This window comes from Mus pahari, chromosome 9 (assembly GCF_900095145.1).
Source record: "Mus pahari chromosome 9, PAHARI_EIJ_v1.1, whole genome shotgun sequence".
Lineage (NCBI taxonomy): Eukaryota > Metazoa > Chordata > Mammalia > Rodentia > Muridae > Mus > Mus pahari.
In genome coordinates, this window is record NC_034598.1 from 91,681,251 (window position 1) to 91,699,697 (window position 18,447).

Here is an 18,447-nt window from a genome sequence, read left to right on the forward strand (position 1 = left end):
ATGTGTTCTAGGGCTGGGCACAACAGTAATACCTGTAATTACAGAACAGGTGGGGTAAGAGTTTGAGGGAAGATTGGAAAATGATGGTTGGCACACACCTTCAATCCCAGCATTGAGAGGCTGAGGCAGACAGCTCTCTGTGAGTTCAGGGCAGCTTGGTCTACATATCAAGTTCCAAGCCAGTCAGAGCTGCACAGAGAGACTTTGTCCTAGAGGGTTTAAGAAAACCCCACAAGGGGGGTGGTGAGATGGCTCAGTGAGTAAGAGCACTGACTGCTCTTCCAAAGGTCCAGAGTTCAAATCCCAGCAACCACATGGTGGCTCACAACCATCAGTAACAAGATCTGACTCCCTCTTCTGGAGTGTCTGAAGACAGCTACAGTGTACTTACATATAATAAATAAATAAATCTTAAAAAAAAAAAAAGAAAGAAAGAAAGAAAGAAAACCTCACAAGAAAATGAGGGGTGTTGTTGTTGATTTGTTTTGAGACAAGGTCTCACTATGTAACCCTGACTTTCCTGGAACTTGCTGAGTAGAGAAGGCTGGTCTTGAACTCACTGAGAACCACCTGGCTCTGAGTCAGATGGAAGTGTCTCTCTCTCTCACTGTGTGTGTGTGTGTGTGTGTGTGTGTGTGTGTGTGTGTGTGTTCCTGTTCGCACCTGAAAAGGTGCTAAATTACCCCGTCTGAATATGATGAAAACTTTGGTCTGAGGCAATAGAATAGCCTCAGGATCAAAACCTCAAGAGTCAGTGTTCTGGGGCTCACATCTTTGCAGGGTGGGATGGTGGAGTCCCACTAGTTGAACCGCACATAATAGGCGCTTAACAGTCATGGAAGCAGCCCCCGGTTTTCCTAGGCAGATTCTGGCTCAAGTCTACCTTGGCTCCCAAAACTCGAGCGTGGGCAAACTGGAAAGCTCGGCTGGGCAGCACAGCCTTGCACTTGGCTCTGACCCTGCCAGGCGCTCGGAGGGCGTGACGCGCTGCCCGCACGTCTCCTCCCCGTCCTTTGGCCTCCCAGAAGAGCGCAACGAACGACTCCCACGTCCTCGGTTTCATTCTGCTCCGCAAGGAACGCGAACTGGACCCCCGACGAGGCCCGGGGCTGACGGAGCGGTGAGCGGAGGATGCGCTGGCTGGGATGTGGCTGGGAGGATGCGCGGGACAGCCTGAGCTAACCAGCCAGGAGCCGGAGCCGGCAGGAAGGCGAGCGGGCGGGCGGCTGCCGGGGCGCGGCCGCGGATCCGGGTAGCCTCCGGGCGGCCACATCAGCGGCTCTCCGCGGGCCCGGTCGGCTGCGCGCGTGCGCGGGTTGGGGCGGGGTGCGCGCGAGTGGCCGCGGGCATCGGGCGACTGTCAGCGGCAGCGAGGAGGCTAGGCGGGCCCGCGGGGCTGGGCCAGGCTCACCGACTCCCGGAGCGTCGCCGCGCTCGGGCTCGGCTCAGGCGGCCGCGGTGGGAGCAGAGGCTGAGGCACGACTGGGTGTGGGAGGGCGGTGGTGCGGCCGGACGCTGGAGTCTCGGTCGGCGGGACCCGAGGCCGCCTGCCCGGCTCTGCCCAGCCCTGCCCGCCGCTAGCCTCGGGCTCCGCGTCCCGCTCCGGTGGGTGGCGGTGACTGGGGGCGCGCGCCGAGGGATGGAGGAAGGTGAGCTCGGATGCGGATGCTGCGAGGCGGGTTGCGCTCACCCCTGGAGCCTGCTTCGGGGCTCAGCAGCGTCGCCACCCAGCTCTTGGTTTTATGGATGCACAGTATGCCTCAATTTTAAGAAGCCTCGGTGTCCATTTATGGCGAGAGCTGGCATGTTTGTGTGTTACTTATATATTGTGCTCTTAGGTATAGTGCCCCGGTGTCATCTTTTTGTAAATGGACACTCGATTGACCGATGAGTCATGTAGCATACGTGCTACTTATCTCTCTCAAAGGTGGCTTTATTCATCTAATTTTGTAACTGTCACTACTATCTATCTATCTATCTATCCATCTATCTCGAAACCCTATACCTTTTTAGTTGCTTGCCACCCATTCCCCCACTGCCCCAACTAATTTTTCTGTTCCTCTGCATTTGCTCTTTGGAGACACTAACGAAATCATACAGTATTTGTGGTTCCCCACCTCCTCCGTTTAAAGACAAGATTTTGGCTCTTCCCTTATAGTTCAGGCTAATCTGAATTCGTGGTCCTCCTGCCTCGATTTCTCAAGTGGTGATTTCACACAGGTTTGTACCACACCCAACCAACGTGTCTGTGGCTTTTTGTCTGGCTTCCTTCATGTAACCCACTGTTCTCAAAGCTCATTCATGTTGTAATTAGTGTGGGTCGCTTCTGTACTTTCTTAGAGCTGAATGACTGATAATGCAGTGTGTACCCATTCACCAGTTAATGAAATTTCATTCATTGCTTTTCACCTTTTAGCCATCGGATATGATGCTGCTAGAACATCTGTGGATGTGCGTTTTAAATGCCCCGAACCTTAGGTGTGGAATTGCTTGGTACTTAACATTTTTGAGAAACTTTCAGACTTTAATCAAAGTTGTTGCTACATTTTAGACTTCACCAAACAGTTTATGCAGGCTGTGTTTTCCTTAAACTGCCAACCATCAACACGTCATTTTTTACTGTTTTTTTTTTTTTAAGCTATCCTAGTGGTTGTGACTTGATATCAGTAAGAGATTAAAGATAAGAGATTAAAAAGCCTTTCGTATCCTTATTGACCATATGTGTATCTGTTTTGGAGAAATATCTGTTTAGACCCTCCACCCCTACTTTTTGTTACTGTTGTTGAGATGTCTTATTCATTATAGGAAAAATTCTAGATTCTTGACTGGTACTGGCAAAGTTGCATAAAAATATGATTAAGAGGCATTTGAATCTTTCAGAACGCTTCACCTTTTACCTGGTCATTCCTGGGCATTTTATTGTGATTTTATTTATTTATTTATTTATTTATTTATTTATTTGGCTTTCTTGAGAAAAGCCACAGGAGGTATTGTTTTGGGTGTCCTGCTGGGACTGTAGGCTGTTTTTGTATATTTAATGTTTGAAAAGTTTCACTTATTAGCTATAAGTAATTTAAGTTGGATGTTAAACAAATCACTCATACAAAATCTCATGTGTTTCCCAGTAAAGTAAAAAGGTCTTTTCTTATTTTAGTCTGTGTAGTTCCTATTGCAATTATGATATATGTGGATGCTAGATATTATATTGGCTTTTTGAGTTCTCTCTCTGTGTGTGTATTTGTGTGTGTGTGTGTGTGTGTGTGTAGATCAGGCTGGCCTTGAGCTTGCAGCAATCCTTCTATCTCTGCTTCCCAAGAACTGGGATTGCAGGCATCCACTGGCACCTCGAGTGAAAAACATTTTGCTGGAGCTGAGATTAAGAGTCACCTGGAACTGAATGAATGTCACCGTGCATTCTGCACAGGGGATTTCTGTGTGTATACAAATCTAGCTTCAGGTCTTTCTTCCCAAAGTCACTAGAAGAGATGACATTTCTCTGAACTCTTTTCTCCATGGATCTAATTGCTACTAAAGAAAAAAAGTATCTAATGGAACTTGTATGGTGAGGAACTTGATTTAAGGCCCCTGTAGCAGTATATGGGCCAGGGCAATGGGTTTGACACTGGGGGAGGAGGCGGGACTTAACCCTGACTATGTGTGGAGGAGCAGGAATACATAGGTGAAGAGCAGTGGAGGGCGCTGTGGATAGAGAGGTGCTAAAAGGAGGCATTCCTAGAGAGGGCGATTCTGGGGAAATCATCTGAAAATGATTCCTGCAGAAGACAGGCCTGGCGGTGGGATACTGAGATGAAGGATCTAGACCCACTTCATCACATACCTGGGAGAGGGTTCTAACCTAACCAACTTGGTAAGGTCCTTGACTAAAGATGCCATTTGTAAGAGGTGTGGGTGGTCCTAAGAAAAGGCTCAGGAGACTGAATAGCCTGGTCATGCAAGGAAATCTGTTACTGTTTGAACATATGCTGTCAAACTTCAGGAACTTTAGAGAAAAGAAGGTCAAAGATTTCCAAGGAGAAATAATGGAGAGCAACTGATGTAAAGTAGGTGAGGGACAGCCCACCTACTGCCCTGTAAATGACAAAACACATAATTGAACCGTTCTTAATGCCTCACCTGTGGCCTCCCTTAGAAATCGGCTGACAGCATCACTTTGGAGCCTCAGTGTGTTCCTGCTGATTTACCTAACGAGCTTGGTCAACAGTGTAAGTATAACCCTGATCTGTTACTCACTGTTCCTCATGTACCTCTCTGCTCCCTGCAGCTTTGGGACCTCTTGTTGAAGAAGGCTGTCTGTAAACTGGGCAAGGTGGTACATGCCTGTAATTCCAGTACTGGATCTCTGTGGGTTTAAGGCCAGCCACGGCTACCAAGTGAAACTGTTACAAATAAAGAAAATCACCCCAAACCCAAGATTTTCTACAAGCAGGTAGCAATGAAAACTGACAGATTTGGGGGAATTGATTTCTGGTTGTTTTCCAGTTTTGTTTTCTGAGACAGTGTCTCTCTTACGTAGCCCTAGCTGTCTTGGGATTCACTATGTAAACGAGGCTGGCCTTGAACTCTCAGAGATTCACCCGCTTTTGCCTCCCTAGTGCTGGGATTGAAGGTGTGTACCACTATTCACACCTCAATCCCTCGGAAATTATGGTCTGAGTGGACTTGCCTGATTTATGTAGTGGATTTTTCTAGGGAGCCCTTATCTCTGTGAAATGACTGCAGTTAAGTTTATTTACCTTTAAAATACATAGAAATGAACATAGATAGTCATGTGAGCTGCCATGTGGGCCATCAGGAGGAGCAGTTGACCTCTAAGTTGACCTGTCTTTCCAGCCCCATCTAGTTTAACCTTTATGTCGGTGGATTTAGCCATTTTCCTTTTTTCCTGAGCAGCTACTAAGGAAATAGGAACTTTGAGTTAAGGAAGGAAAGGACTAGTGTTGGAGAATGTTTTAGCCAAGCTTGGTGGACACAGAGGCATGATAATCTCTCTGAATTTGAGGTCAGCCTGGTGTCGAGAGACCCTGTCTCAAAATAAATAAATAAATAAATTAATTAATTAATATTAAAAAAGGAATTTCTAGAGATTTGAGCAAAACTTGCAATATCTAAGAAAGTATGCACCAGAAGATGGAGAGAAAAAGCAAGAGTAAGAAATAATTAGAAGGTAATATTGTAGTAAGTCCAGAGATCTTTCTCCAAAAAAAAAAAAAAAAAATCTGAGTAGGAAAAATGGGAAAAGCTTTCCTTCATTCAGTTCTTTGTTCTTTTCCCCAAGGTTGGTTCAGTATTTGCTATTCTTTTTAATATACATATAGACTTATGTATAATACACATGTATGTACCCATGCACACACATATATGTATTCTTGAGAGCTTATTCTGGACTGGACTCAGGAGTGGAAGCTCTCATTGAGGACAGTTTACATTTCTTGGCACTCTGCGCCTCTTCCTTGTTTGTCTTAGTGTGTCTTTCTCCAGAGTAGTATGTTTGTGTTGCAGGACACGTGGAGTGACAGCACCGAATTTTGGGTGCTTTGGTCCCGAAGGTTTCTTTCCTTCTTTGTGTAAGGGTTTTATGGCAGCATACTGAAAAACTTTCAGATCCTGCTAGCTCTTTTGAGCCCCAGCCACCGTGTTGCAGTCCAGGAAAACTGTACTTTCTGCAGTGACTAGCTTGGATCGCCATCCGCCCTGCATCCACCCGCCCATCCTCAAACACATCTGTGCTTCCCCTCTCTCTCCACTTCTTGGTCTGTTACAAGAATGCCCTGACTGAACGGCAGGCACACTGCCATGGAGAGGGGTGGGGGGAAACCCCGTTTGTCATTCCCAACACTGATTCGGACCACGAAACCCTTCCGCTCCTCACCCAGAGCATGAGCAGCTTCTGTGGCCATGAACTTCTCTCATGAAATGTACAACATTTGCATTTCATGGTCCACTTCAGTAAGTTTACAACAGCTTGTGGCTGGGACGGAGACATTCAGCTCCTGTTATGTGTGCCTGACTGCCTAGGAGGTACCACGAGGTGGGAGGGGGGCAGAGAGATGCTGCTGTGCCCTGGCCATTCTACCTGTCCTTTGTCTCACCTTGCTTCTCCATGATTTCCTCTCTTAAGACCCAGAAGTAAGTCTAGTTGATCCTGTTGATTTTTTTCCCAATATGCCACTGACCCCTTTCTCTCTCCAGAGCCTAGTAAAATCAGGCCTGAGGGTATAGCTTGGTCCCAGCTTGGAGGAGTGGTCTTCGGCAGCAGCAGCAGTTGCGATCAAGCAGGGTGTGGTGGGATGCTTGTAGCTCCAGTTGTCTGGATGGAAGCTGAAGCATAAGGGTCCTGAGTTCATCATCACATCAAGAGAAAAAACAACAAACAAACAAACAAACCGAGATTGGACTCAAGAAGTTAGATGAAACTCAATATTGATAAAATACTCTAGAATCCATTTCTGGTAGAAGCCAGCTGGAGAACTAAGATTAAATCCATGCTTGGTTTCTTCTTCCCTTTTCTGTTTTATTTTTGGTGTCTATGTGCATGTGGTGTGAGCAGATGCCTAGGTGGTTACACATAGGTGTCTCACTGTGTCACCCTTGACCATATATTCTCTTGAGAGAGGGTCTCTCGTTGAACCTGGGTATCTGCCAACAGGTGGCAAGCCCCAGTGGTCATCCTGTGTCTGTCCTCCACAGTGTTGGGATTATATGTACAGGTGTGGTCACATCTGGCTTTTTGACGTGAGTCCCTGGGATTCAAACTCAGGCCTTCATGCTTGTTCCTGAGCTGATTCCTTGGCTATAGAGTGTGGGACAGCCTGGGCTACATGAGACACGTTCTCAATAAAACACAACAACCAAACAACAACAACAAAACAACCCCCAGGCTAAGGAGAACTCGGTACACTAGGTCATCTTTCCAACTCTAAACACCTAATATGTTATCAAACAATGTAGAGAGCTGTGTGACCAACACGTCTTGAAACATTAAAGTAGGCCAGGCACGGTGGGTGACCCATGCTTTTAGACCTTGGTAGGTAGAGGCAGGCAGATCTCTGTGAGCTTGAGGCCAGTTTTTATAGCAAGTTCCAGGCCAGCCAGGGCTACATTGAGACTGTCTCAATAGTTAAAGTAGAAAACCAGACTATGTTGAACATAGACATTGCTGGACCATAGGGTTAAGGGCTTGTTGTTGGGATTTAGTTAGCCTTCATAAGGAACTTGGGTTTATTGTAGAGGAAGTGAGATGCCCTTGGATCTAGTCAGGACCTGATCCACTGGTGAGATAGTTATCGCCCTAAGATCTCTTTAGGTCCTTTGTCTTTCTCAACTCAGTCAGAAACTTTATATTTCTTGGACTAGTGATACAGGCATTTCCAAATCTGCTTCCAATCTGATCTGAAGAATCTTCCCTTTGTTTCTGTCCCATTTCATAAAGGTTCCCTATTTGTTTTCCCCTTGTGCTCTAAGATAGAAAGGTCTAAGAGCTTGCTTCTGCCTTTTCACATTGTGCCTGGTAACTGGGATAATACCTGGTGCATAGTAGGGACTGAACACGTTTGTAACCAGTTAGTGCCTGGCACAGAGTAGGGACAAAGCATATGTTCGTTGAGTCTCATGACCTATGACACAGTGAGCCACGTCTGGTGGCTTATTTCTGTATTCCAGCACTTGAAGAGATTGAGTCAGGAGGACTGTCATGAGTCTGAGGGCAGCCTGAGCTAAGGAGAGAGAGCCCTCTTTCAAAAGAATAAAACAAAAACAAAACAGGGCAGGAGGTGGCTCAGCAGGCTCTGGCTACCAAGCCTGACATCCTGAGTTTGATCCCCAGGACCCCTGTACTGGATAGAGAGAACCAACCCTTGAAAGTAGTTCCCTGACCTCCACACACGTCCAGCCTCCGTGTTCATGATGTGATACATGCACATCCACACACACATACATATGCACGCGTGCAGGCATGAACTCGAGAACACACCCACAAATCAATGTGGAACAAAAAACGGTGTGACTGAACATGGTGCGCCACAGCTGTAGTTGTGGTGCAGAAGGTGGCGGAAGGAGAACTGCATCAAGCTTGAGGTTAGCCTTGCTTTCACAGGAAGTGCCAGGACAGCCAGAACTACAGACTGAAACCCTGTTTCAAAAAAGCAAGCAAGCAAACCAACAAGTGTAAAACAGCAACAATACAAGACAAGACGGGGGACATTTCCTGAGAGCAGGACTGTGTTGCCTTTAGTTGGGCTTTCTTGGGCAAAAAGGTTTTATTGGAATATTTTTCTCACTTGAGACACTAGGGTTAGAACTACATTTGTTTATTTTTTAAAAGCTATGCAGCCCAAAATACTCTCTTACAGTCACACAGTGGTAGAGATATTGGAGGAAGTTTCTGGGTATGGCTAACTCTCCTGCAGTCCCAGCTTCTGAAAGATCAGGAGTTCAAGATCATGTCAGCTGTGCTGTAGCAAGTTCCAGGCCAGCCTCGTATGCCCCAAACCCTGTCTCAAAACAACAGCAGCAACAACAACAAACAGTAATAGGAGTAATACATTTTGATTTTTCACTTAGAAGTATAGAGTGGGACAGGCGGCCCACAGGAACGGAAATCTAGCACACGTGCACATTTGAGCATGCAGGCATTCCTAGCTTTTGACAAAGGCAGCTTTTTACAGATGCTGGGGACAAAGCAAATAAGATTAAAGTCCCCAGAGCCAACAGGAGAGAGAGGTTTTGCTCTTTGAAGTGGTAAAATTAGAGCATCTATATGCCCCAGAAAACTCATGGGCACGAATTTAATGATGCCAGTTTGTCTCCAGAGAGTGTCTCTGCTGTCACAGTACTGTGATGTCACAAAACTAAATCGAGAAACAAAGGAAGAATTCTGTTGGCATATGGTTCTGGTAACTGGAAAGCAGCTTTGAAAATTTTGTGAGAAGTAGAAAGGTTTCAGTTCAAACTTGCCTATCTGTAGATTTTTGAGGTGTTGAAACTTGGCTAGTTTTGTAAGTAACATGTATGGATTTTTAAAATTTATTGCCGTGTGCGTGAGTGTGTGTGTGTGGTGTGTGTGCACAGGCCTGTACATTTGTGCCATGGGCACTGGTTGAGCACTGAGGACAACTTGCAAGAGTCAGTTTTCACCTTAACACCATATGGTTCCTGGCAATCAAACTCGGTTCTTTGGGCCTGGTGTCAAGCGCCATTATCCACTGAGCCATCTCACTGGCCCTCTGTAATTATCCTAAAGTAATTGCAGACATTGGAAAGTATTATGCACAAACTTGCTCATTTTCATGGCAGTGTAATTTAGTCAAGAGTCAGCTCTAGGGAAATGATTCATTAAGATGTGTCAGCCCTTTGAAGAAATCTAACCTGCTGCCCTACTCTTCCCCCACGGGTAAATGCTTTTGAGCACTTAGGGGCCTCCTCTGGGCTTTCCTCCTGGCTAGGAATTCCTGGGCTTCTCTTGATGGCCACTTGATGTTTGGTCATGTGAACCGCGACTTAGACCTCTCCATTCTCTCTGTGTGGTTTTCTGTCTGGCTACCATCTACTTCATTGTATTGCTCCCCCCCAACCTCGCCTCCTGTCTGCCCTCTCACCACACCCCAATCTCTTTGGATCTTTCCTGCCCTTTAAAGCTCACTACTTTAGTCTTTCTCATGGGCACATTTTGTCAAGTCCTGGGGAATATGTGGACCTTTGTATCACAATCTCATAGACTGGTAAAGAGCTTTGTGTAAATGAGTGGAGGGAGCCGGTGCTTTAGTCTGCACGGCTCCACGTGACACATACAAACAAGCCAGCTATGGCACGCGTATCTGGGCTGTCAGAAGATATTCGTCCACTTATTACTTAATAGAAGATCATGCAGAGTGAGCTCACCTGTGAGTCAGAGCGGCCTCTTTGGATCCTTAGCCACACATGCCCATACATGCTGCCATGGGATAGTCTGGAACACCTGCAGTGGCTTCTGTGTCACCAACTGGCCACCCAGAAAGCCCTGAGTTCAAGTGCAGGGTCCTTACCGTACTAACTTTATAAATAAGCGAATATTACTTCAACTGTCTGTGACCCAGTCTTCCAAGTGTGAATTATGATTATGTAACCAGAGGATTTTGAGGCAGGCCTGGGCAGATTCCAGGATAGCCTGAACATTTTATAGTAATTAAAAAAAAAAACATTAAAAAAATCCATTAGCTATGTCTATACTGTAACCTTCCTAGATTAGTGACATTTCCTTTTAGAGTACCATGCTTCCACACAGTGTAACTTAGTGGCAGAACATGAACTTAGCACACTTGTGCCTCTGGGTTCAACCTCACATTCCCCAAACAGGCAAACCATCGAAAAGACCACTAGGGTTTCTTAATGCCTAACATTGTTCAGTAGAAGTATGGACCCTTTCTTCTTTTCTTTTTTTTTAATAAATTATTTTAAAATTATTTACTTATTTTATGTATATGAGTACACTGTAGCTGTCTTCAGACACACCAGAAGGGGGCATCAGATCCCACTACAGATGGTTGTAAGCCACCATGTGGTTGCTGGGAATTGAACTCATGACCTTTGGAAGAGCAGCCAGTGCTCTTAACTGCTGAGCCATCTCTCCTGGCATCATCTTCTTCTTTTTTTTTTTTTTTTTTTTTTGAGACAGGATTTGAACTCAGGACATGCTAGGCAAGTACTATACCCCCATTTTGGTTTTGAGACACTTCTGATCACATATCACAAGGTGACCAGAACTCACTCCTACAAAGCCTGGGCTGCCCTCAAATTTGTGATCCTCCTGTCTCAAACCTCTGAGTGCTGGGGGTCCATGCTAACGATCTGGATTCGCTCGCAGTCAGAGCTGTACCTCCCATGTAGCTCACGAAGATGTTCTGAGAAAGCCTGGTCTATTTCCCCTAGTTTCTGGGCTGGTTTCCACCATCTCTGGACCCGAGAACAGAGTGCTGAGGACTGTCTTAGGAGTGTTCACTCCCATAATAAATAGTTTTTCTTTTTCTTTTTCTGTAAAATCTTTATTCCATTGCAGATAACCTATGTGTAACAAACAAACAAAATGAAGACTGCTGAGCTATAGACGTAGGGAATGGGTTTTTAAAAATATGTTGACAGGGTCATACATGTATGTAACACATGGTGATTGCTCTCAGCCTCTCTCGTCCCTTCCGTTCCCTGTACACCTGGCCTCTTCCAGGAGCACAGGGTTTGACCAGGTACTGTGTGTCCATGGGATTGGAAATAGCCTTTGGAGCCTGGGGACGAGGTTTCGAGGTTTTGACTGTGTATAAGCAACTGGAGACAGTGGCTCCTCCTCTCAGAATCTGTCAATCAGCGTTAGTTCACCAGTAAGGGGTAGGATCCACAAGCCCCGCCCCCATCCTTGATTGACTGTTGAGAGCCTGTCCCTTGCAGGCCCAGTGGAAGGAAAGAGTTTTGCCTTCAACTTTAAGTTGCACTGGCAACCCGATATCTAGGGTGCCTGCCTCATTTTTATTTGGTTTGGTTTGGTTTGGTTTGGTTTCAACTGATAGCCAACTAAGAAATACTCAGCCTTGATCAAAGGTAGAGGAGGGATTTGGTTGCCAGAGTAAAGATAGGAAAAGCCAGATCATTATTTCAATTTGATGCCAACATAATTGAGTAACCTGATGCCAGGTTCCTGACATTGGCTTTATCAGCATGCAGACTTTTCTAGTGAGTTTGAATACCCGAGCGGACTGAAGGGAAGCGGAGCTACTCGGTCACGGGTGAGATCTGACTTCATTCATCTCCCCGGAACACGCTGCTGTGATGAAGGTGGTCCGGCTTGGGAAGGTGAGGTTGGTAGGCGGTTGTCTGAGTTAGACCTGCCTCAGAGTGGAAGCCATCCTGTGTCTCTCATTTCGCCACCTAAGGACTGCGGTGGGGCTGGTCAGGGGGAGCACCGCTCGTTCAGGACAGAAATGAGACCGGGCTCTTGGCTGGCTAGAAGTACTGAGTGGACATTTGACCTGTAAAAGTGAGCAGGTATTATTTCATTTACTGTTTATCAGCAAGCCTACAGGACAATGGAATTCATGACACTTCCATACATATGTATGCACATGACTTTCTATGGGACATCTTTGAACTTAAAATAGAGAATAAACATGAAAACTTTACACGGAGCAAGGGCTTTTCCTTTGTAAAGGGACAGCTTTGTTTCTCTTTTAAACTTTGTCAGGTCAGCTTTGTCCTTTCTCCATCTCATTCCCTCTTCTTCATTTTTAACTTTGACCTCTTGGCACCTTCTCTGTACCTGGCCTTTCTGGAAGCTTCTCTTTTACATCTCATTTTAAGTGAAAAGCATGTTTTGACTTTCATTAAAGAAAGCAAAACAGTCCAGGTTTTAGCAAGATGTGGCTCTAACACTTGGGAGGTGGAAATAGGAGCATGAGAGGTTCAAGGGCATCCTTGGAGATTTGAAGGCCAGCCTGGGGTACGTGAGCTCATAACTCAAAAGATGGGTCCACCAGGTTTAATGTTGCATGTCCTTAATTCCAGCAGTTGCAAGGCAGATCTCCGAGTTCAAGGCCAGCCAGGGCTAGATAGGGAGACCCTACCTCAAAAACAAAACAAAACAAAACAAAACACCAAACCAAAACCAAAACCACAAAACATCAGGGGTGAGATGCCTCAGAAGTTAAGAGTGAATGCTTTCTCCAGAGCACCAGAGTTTGGTTTCTAGAATCTACATTGCATAGCTCACAACCACTGGTACATCCAGCCCCAGGGGTCCTGAAGCCTCCTCCTAGCCTCGGTGGCATCACATACCCAAAACATACACTCACACAGCAACACGTACACATTTAAAAATCACACACCCAAAACATACACTCACACAGCAACACATACACATTTTAAAAAAGGAAAGAAAGAAATCTTAAAAGCAAAACAAAATGCACACCAGCATCTGCTGGCCCCGTCTTTAGCAGCAATACCATGTGGATGGATAGTTTCTAAATTCTTTCCTTTTAAAATTGGGTGCTAAGTGGTAATACTATCCTTTCAAACTGCAAGAAATCAACGAACTTTACATTTTAGTTGTAAGAAAGAACTTTTTTTTTTTTTTGCGGTTTTGCAGAATATATATAAGAAATATTTAAGATAGCTTAAAGAAAGTATGTCCTTTGGTTGCTTAAAAAGCAGTTTTTCAGCTTCAAAACAGTTCTGTGGTTCGACGTGTTTTCTGTTACAAGCCTTGTTTTAGAAGCTGCATACATCTTTCTCATGACTGCTGCCCTCCCCACTTTTGGCTTTTGAGACCCAGAACTCACTGTGTAGATCATGCCGGCCTTGAACCCACTGATAGATATCTGCCTGCCTCCCCAGCCGTGGGATTAAAAGCGTTTGGCACCACATCCAGCCCTGCTGCTTTCATGTCATACCTGCTTCTGCATGATTACGTTTGGATTGTGTTTCACATCTCTGCGCATTGTTTTCATGGGGACGAGCTGTAGTCTAGGGGACAGTGCTCGGTGGAACCCTGTTTTGGAACTCCTTCCTGTGGACACACCTGTGTTTATTCTGTCAACATTTTCTTAGTAAATTTGAGGTGGTCTAAGAGTTGTTGTGTTGGTTGATCTGTTGATTTTTTTTTTTTTTTTGAGATAGGTTAATTTAGGTAGTTCATTTAGACTTGAAGTTTTTGTTTGTTTGTTTGTTTTGTTTTTTGTTGTTTTTCGAGACAGTTTCTTTGTGTAGCCTTGGCTGTCCTGGAACTCACTTTGTAGACCAGGCTGACCTCGAACTCAGAAATCTGCCTGCCTCTGCCTCCTGAGTGCTGGGATTAAAGGCGTGCGCCACTATGCCCGCTAGACTTGAAGTTTTAATACTCCCTCCACCAGTACTGGGACTTCAGGCATGTCCATCATTGGCCCCTCCCACCATTTAAGAGGGGGCTGGACTTGTCAAGTTTGTGCAGCGCCAGAGCATCAGTGCTGCGTAAGGTGACTGGTTGCCCTTCCCTCTTTGTGAGTCTTCCTCAAGTTGTCAAGAAATTTGCTGTCACTCTCAGTTGCCTAAGTCAGCCTTGGGAGTTCATGAATCAGTCAGTGTAGGTAACAACATCAACATTATTCTTAGATGCCGACTCCGTATATTTTAGCCCTGTCTGCAAAGGAGACACTGTTCTTTTATTAAAAAAGAAAAAGATTTATTTATTTATTTATTTATTTATTTATTTATTTATTTATTGTTCTTTGTAAGTATATGCATGTGGCCATTTTGAGCATGCTGTATGTGTGCATGTGAATACAGCTGCCCATGGGGACTGGCAGCCAGAGGCGGTGTGCTCCCCTGGAACTGGCATTGCAGGCAATTGGAGCTGCTTGGTGTGGGAGGTTGAGAAACCTACTCGGGTTTTCTGGTGGAACAGTACATGTTTTTACTGCAGGAAACGTGTTTGGGGGACTAGTAACTCTTTACATTTCTGAGTGCCTTTAAATCAGCTGGCTAAAATGCTGTTAGGGTAGAGTGTGTACATTGCTGTAACTCCCCTGGTTTACACACGTCACCACAGATCGGTTGCTCTCTCGGCTCCTCATTCTTACACCTTTGCCTGGGAATAGGATTTTTTTTTTTTCTTGAGATGTAACAGCAAAAGGAAGTCGTATATCTGCCCCCACCTCTGCCCATTGCACTAGGAATGGGGAGAGCTCCACTTACAGTTCTGGGGATCAAACCAGAGACCCAGGACGTGGTAGACAAGCACTCTAACATTGAGCTGCATGGCCAGCAAGTGTTTTTAGGGTCTTGCTAAGTAGCGCAACCTGGCCTTGAACCATGAGTACCCCTCTAGCGCTTCAGAGGATAGGTGTGTGTTGCCATTCCCAGCGCCATATTGGGTGTGAACCTTTGGGAGCCAGAACTACTTATGTAGCACATAAGGTGCCTTCCTCACATAGGAATTGGCGGTGGGGGACTAAATAGATACTCTTAGCTCTTACAAGTTATTTAAAACATTGTAAGTGGAGCTGTATGCGGAGGCGTGCACCTGTAATCCCAGCACTAAGGAGACAGGCAGGAAGACTGCCCTTAGTTTGAGGCCAGTCTGGTCTACGTGAAGAGATCTAGGTCTGCATAATGAGAAACTGTTTGGAAAAAAAACCCAAAATAAAAATGATAAACAGTAAATGTAATATACTTTTTCACTGTCAGCCTGGTTGGATTTATAATCACCATGGAAACACATCTCTGGGTGTGCCAGATATTTCCAGAAATGTTTAACTGAAGAGGGAAGATAAACCCGACCTATGAGGGCAAAGTTTCATGGATCAGGTCAAATTGATTCAAAAGGAAATCAGGTTGAGCACCAGCACTGCTATCTGTCTGCTTCCTGACTTCGGGTCCAGCATGACCTCATGCTCCTGCCATGTCTTCCTGACTGTGAGCCAGATAACAGATAAGCCTTGTTCCCTGTCATAGCATTGAGCAAGGCTGACCGGGGGCGGGGTGGGGGGCGGTCACCAACTGTGGTTTGGTCATTTTGATGCTTTCTGTTTTCTCCTCTCTGCGTCCTTGATTCTGTATTAATCTGGGAGGTTTTCTTGACGGTGTATACTTCCTCTTGGGTCTTTTGAAAGAGGCAAATGTTCTGGGTGTTAGGGATAGTGTGGTAGAAAGAAAGATAGAAGTGGGAAGATTTTTAAAGGAGATTGGATTGGGTTGCAGGAGTCTGGGAATACAGCTTAGCTGATAGATTGCTCACCTAGCTTGGACAAGGACCTGTGTTCAATCCAGGAGAACATACACACACACACACACACACACACACACACACACACACACACACACACACGGCAGAATTTGGTTCCTTTAGGTAACCTAGAAAAGCATTGTAGGGAGTCCAGTGGATAAGAATGATGAAGTCAAAGGATTCAAAACAAGAAATGGGCCAGGCAGTGGTGGCACACACCTTTAATCCCAGCACTCGGGAGGCAGAGGCAGGTGGATTTCTGAATTCGAGGCCAGCCTGGTCTACAGAGTGAGTTTCAGGACAGCCAGGGCTATACAGAGAAACACAGTCTCGAAAAACAAAAACAAACAAACAACCCCCAAACAAACAAACAAACAAAAAAACCCAAAACCAACCAACCAACCAACCAACCAAAACCAAGAAACGGACTGGACCTGTTGGCACACAGCTTTAATCCCAACATGAATTCCATGCAGACATCTGTATTAGGATAGCCTGGTCTACGTAGTTTCTGGCCATCCTGGGCTATATTGTGAGACTTTGTCTTAGGGAAAGGGGAGAGAAAGAAAGAGGGTGGGACAGAGAGAAGTAGGGATGGCTGGAGGGAGGGAGGGAGGTAGGGGAGGGAGGGGAGGGAGGTGGGGGAGGGAGAGAGAGAGGTGGGGGAGGACATATTTTATTTGATTTGGGTCTTTAAAGGAGAACTGGACAGCTGTGGCATTATCTGCTGTTTGGTCGGTGCATAAAGCAAATTCAATAGAGCCAATCCTTGTCCACGGATCCTGCTACACAGTGAAGTACTTAGTGGGTAGAATTAAAGGAGTTAAGATCTTTTAAATAGAATGAGGAAGTAATCTGTATGCAATCGGGAAGGTTTAGTTTGGCAGGCCTCTTCTGAAAGCTAACGCCAGACAGAGAGTGGAGGAGCAGAGCACAGGCCTGAAGAGAGTCAGGAGTCAGTGCGGGAGGTCAGGCCAGGTCACCCCGCTCCCCCCCCCCCCACGCACACTTCTATTACCTTTTATACAGAATCAATTTTGGCATCAATGCTCAATCCTTTTGATTCAAATTGCTTTCATGCAGAGTGCCCAGTGTTTATTTCTTTAAGACTGTTACACTGACACAACTCTCATTGTAAGCTGTAGTGAGCCTTCTGGGGAACATGGAATAAATTTTTCCATAAACCTAAATGTGTAGTATTTATAATTTTTTTTTAACTTTTTAAAACTTTTGTTAATTTATCATCTTCATCATCATCATCATCACCATGTGTGTAGAGCAGAGGACAGTTTCTCGGAGTTGATTCTTTTAACATTTCCGTGGGTTTCACAGATTGAGCTCAGAGTCTTCAGGGCTCCCTTGGCCAGGCTACAAATGTCTTTTTTTGCTGAGTCATCTGACTGGCCCCAGGAAGTGCTTTCAACTTGGTAAAATTTCAGAAGAAACTTTTCTGGTTTTTGAGATTCAGATCTTTGGAAGCTGATGTGTTAGAGCTCTTGACCATTGACTGTAAACTGTAGTTGCTCAATTTGTCCGAGAGACTGCCATAGAGGAAAGACAGTATACACTTGGGGTAGGTCAGCAGGCTTACTCTTCCTGGTATGTGTGTCAGCAGCTGCTTTTCCATCAGCCAAAATGAATCATATGGCTAGACCAGATGCTGCCAGTGGAGATGAAGATGTGTCATCCTCATCAGTGTCCAGGAAACCATGGCAACAGGTAGAGATCACCATCCTCTCTCGGAAGGGAGCAATGTCGGGACTCACAGTGAGGTCTGCCACAGCACCACTTAGACTGGAATACTACTATTATGAGTGTTTATCTACATGTATATACATGCATGTACACAGTGCATGTTTATCTACATGTGTATATATATATATATATATATATATATATATATATATATATATATATATGTCTTGTGCTCAGGGATCAGAAGAGGGTGTTGTATCCCCCTAGATCTGGAGTTATAGGTGGTTGTGAGCAGCCATGTTGGAGCTGGGACTTGAATCTGGGGTCTCTGCAGGAGCAACCAGTGCTGTTAACTAATGGACCAAGTTTCTAGCCCCAGGCACCTTTGAAGGATGTGTGCACAATTCACAGACAAGTAGTACATGCTTGCACAGACTATGAAGATTAAGAAACATAAACAGTACCCCTTGAAGGACCCCATGTTTTTATACAGTTGCTCAAACAAAACCACTATCATGTTACTTGTGTTTAATCCTCTCATGGAAACATCCCAATGTATGCCTTTCTCCCTCTCCCTCTCCCTCTCTCTACCCCTCACCCCACCGTGTAAAGCGTGGGATTTCTTCAGGGTATGTGTTTAAGGTTCAGGTCCTAGCTTGTACGGTGTATGCTGCTTCAGTTAGTAGATTGTTCCAGGTTGTTCCCTCTTTGACTAGGAGTGTGCATATTCACACTGTTTATGTAAAAATTTGCATTCAAGTTTGGTCTCATGAAGACAGACCAGATTATTGTATGTATTAGAAAGTGCTTCTCACTGGGTCTTTTTTTTTTTCCCCACTTTTTTATATTATTATTTTCTTTATTTACATTTCAAATGCTATCCCGAAAGTTTCCTATACCCCTCCCCCCCACCTCTGCTTCCCTACCCACCCACTCCCACTACTTGGCCCAGGCCTTGCCTTGTGCTGGGTCATATAAAGTTTGCAAAACCAAGGGGCCTCTCTTCCCAGTGATGG

The 18,447-nt window shown here is 45.3% G+C and overlaps 1 protein-coding gene across 4 annotated transcripts in view; it reads left to right on the plus strand.

Moving 5' to 3' along the window:
- Window positions 1-1,018: 1,018 nt before the first annotated feature.
- Window positions 1,019-18,447, plus strand: part of Slc41a2 (solute carrier family 41 member 2) — a 100,548-nt gene continuing 83,119 nt past the window's right edge. The window contains exons 1-2 of one of the 4 annotated variants that reach the window (XM_029542554.1): window positions 1,019-1,120; window positions 4,151-4,223. The gene's annotated coding sequence lies outside the window, so the exon portion shown is untranslated. Of the gene's footprint in view, window positions 1,121-1,446; window positions 1,650-4,150; window positions 4,224-11,455; window positions 11,836-18,447 lie in introns of those variants that run through there. The other 3 variants (XM_029542555.1, XM_029542556.1, XM_021205708.2) reach the window with 3 other exon arrangements.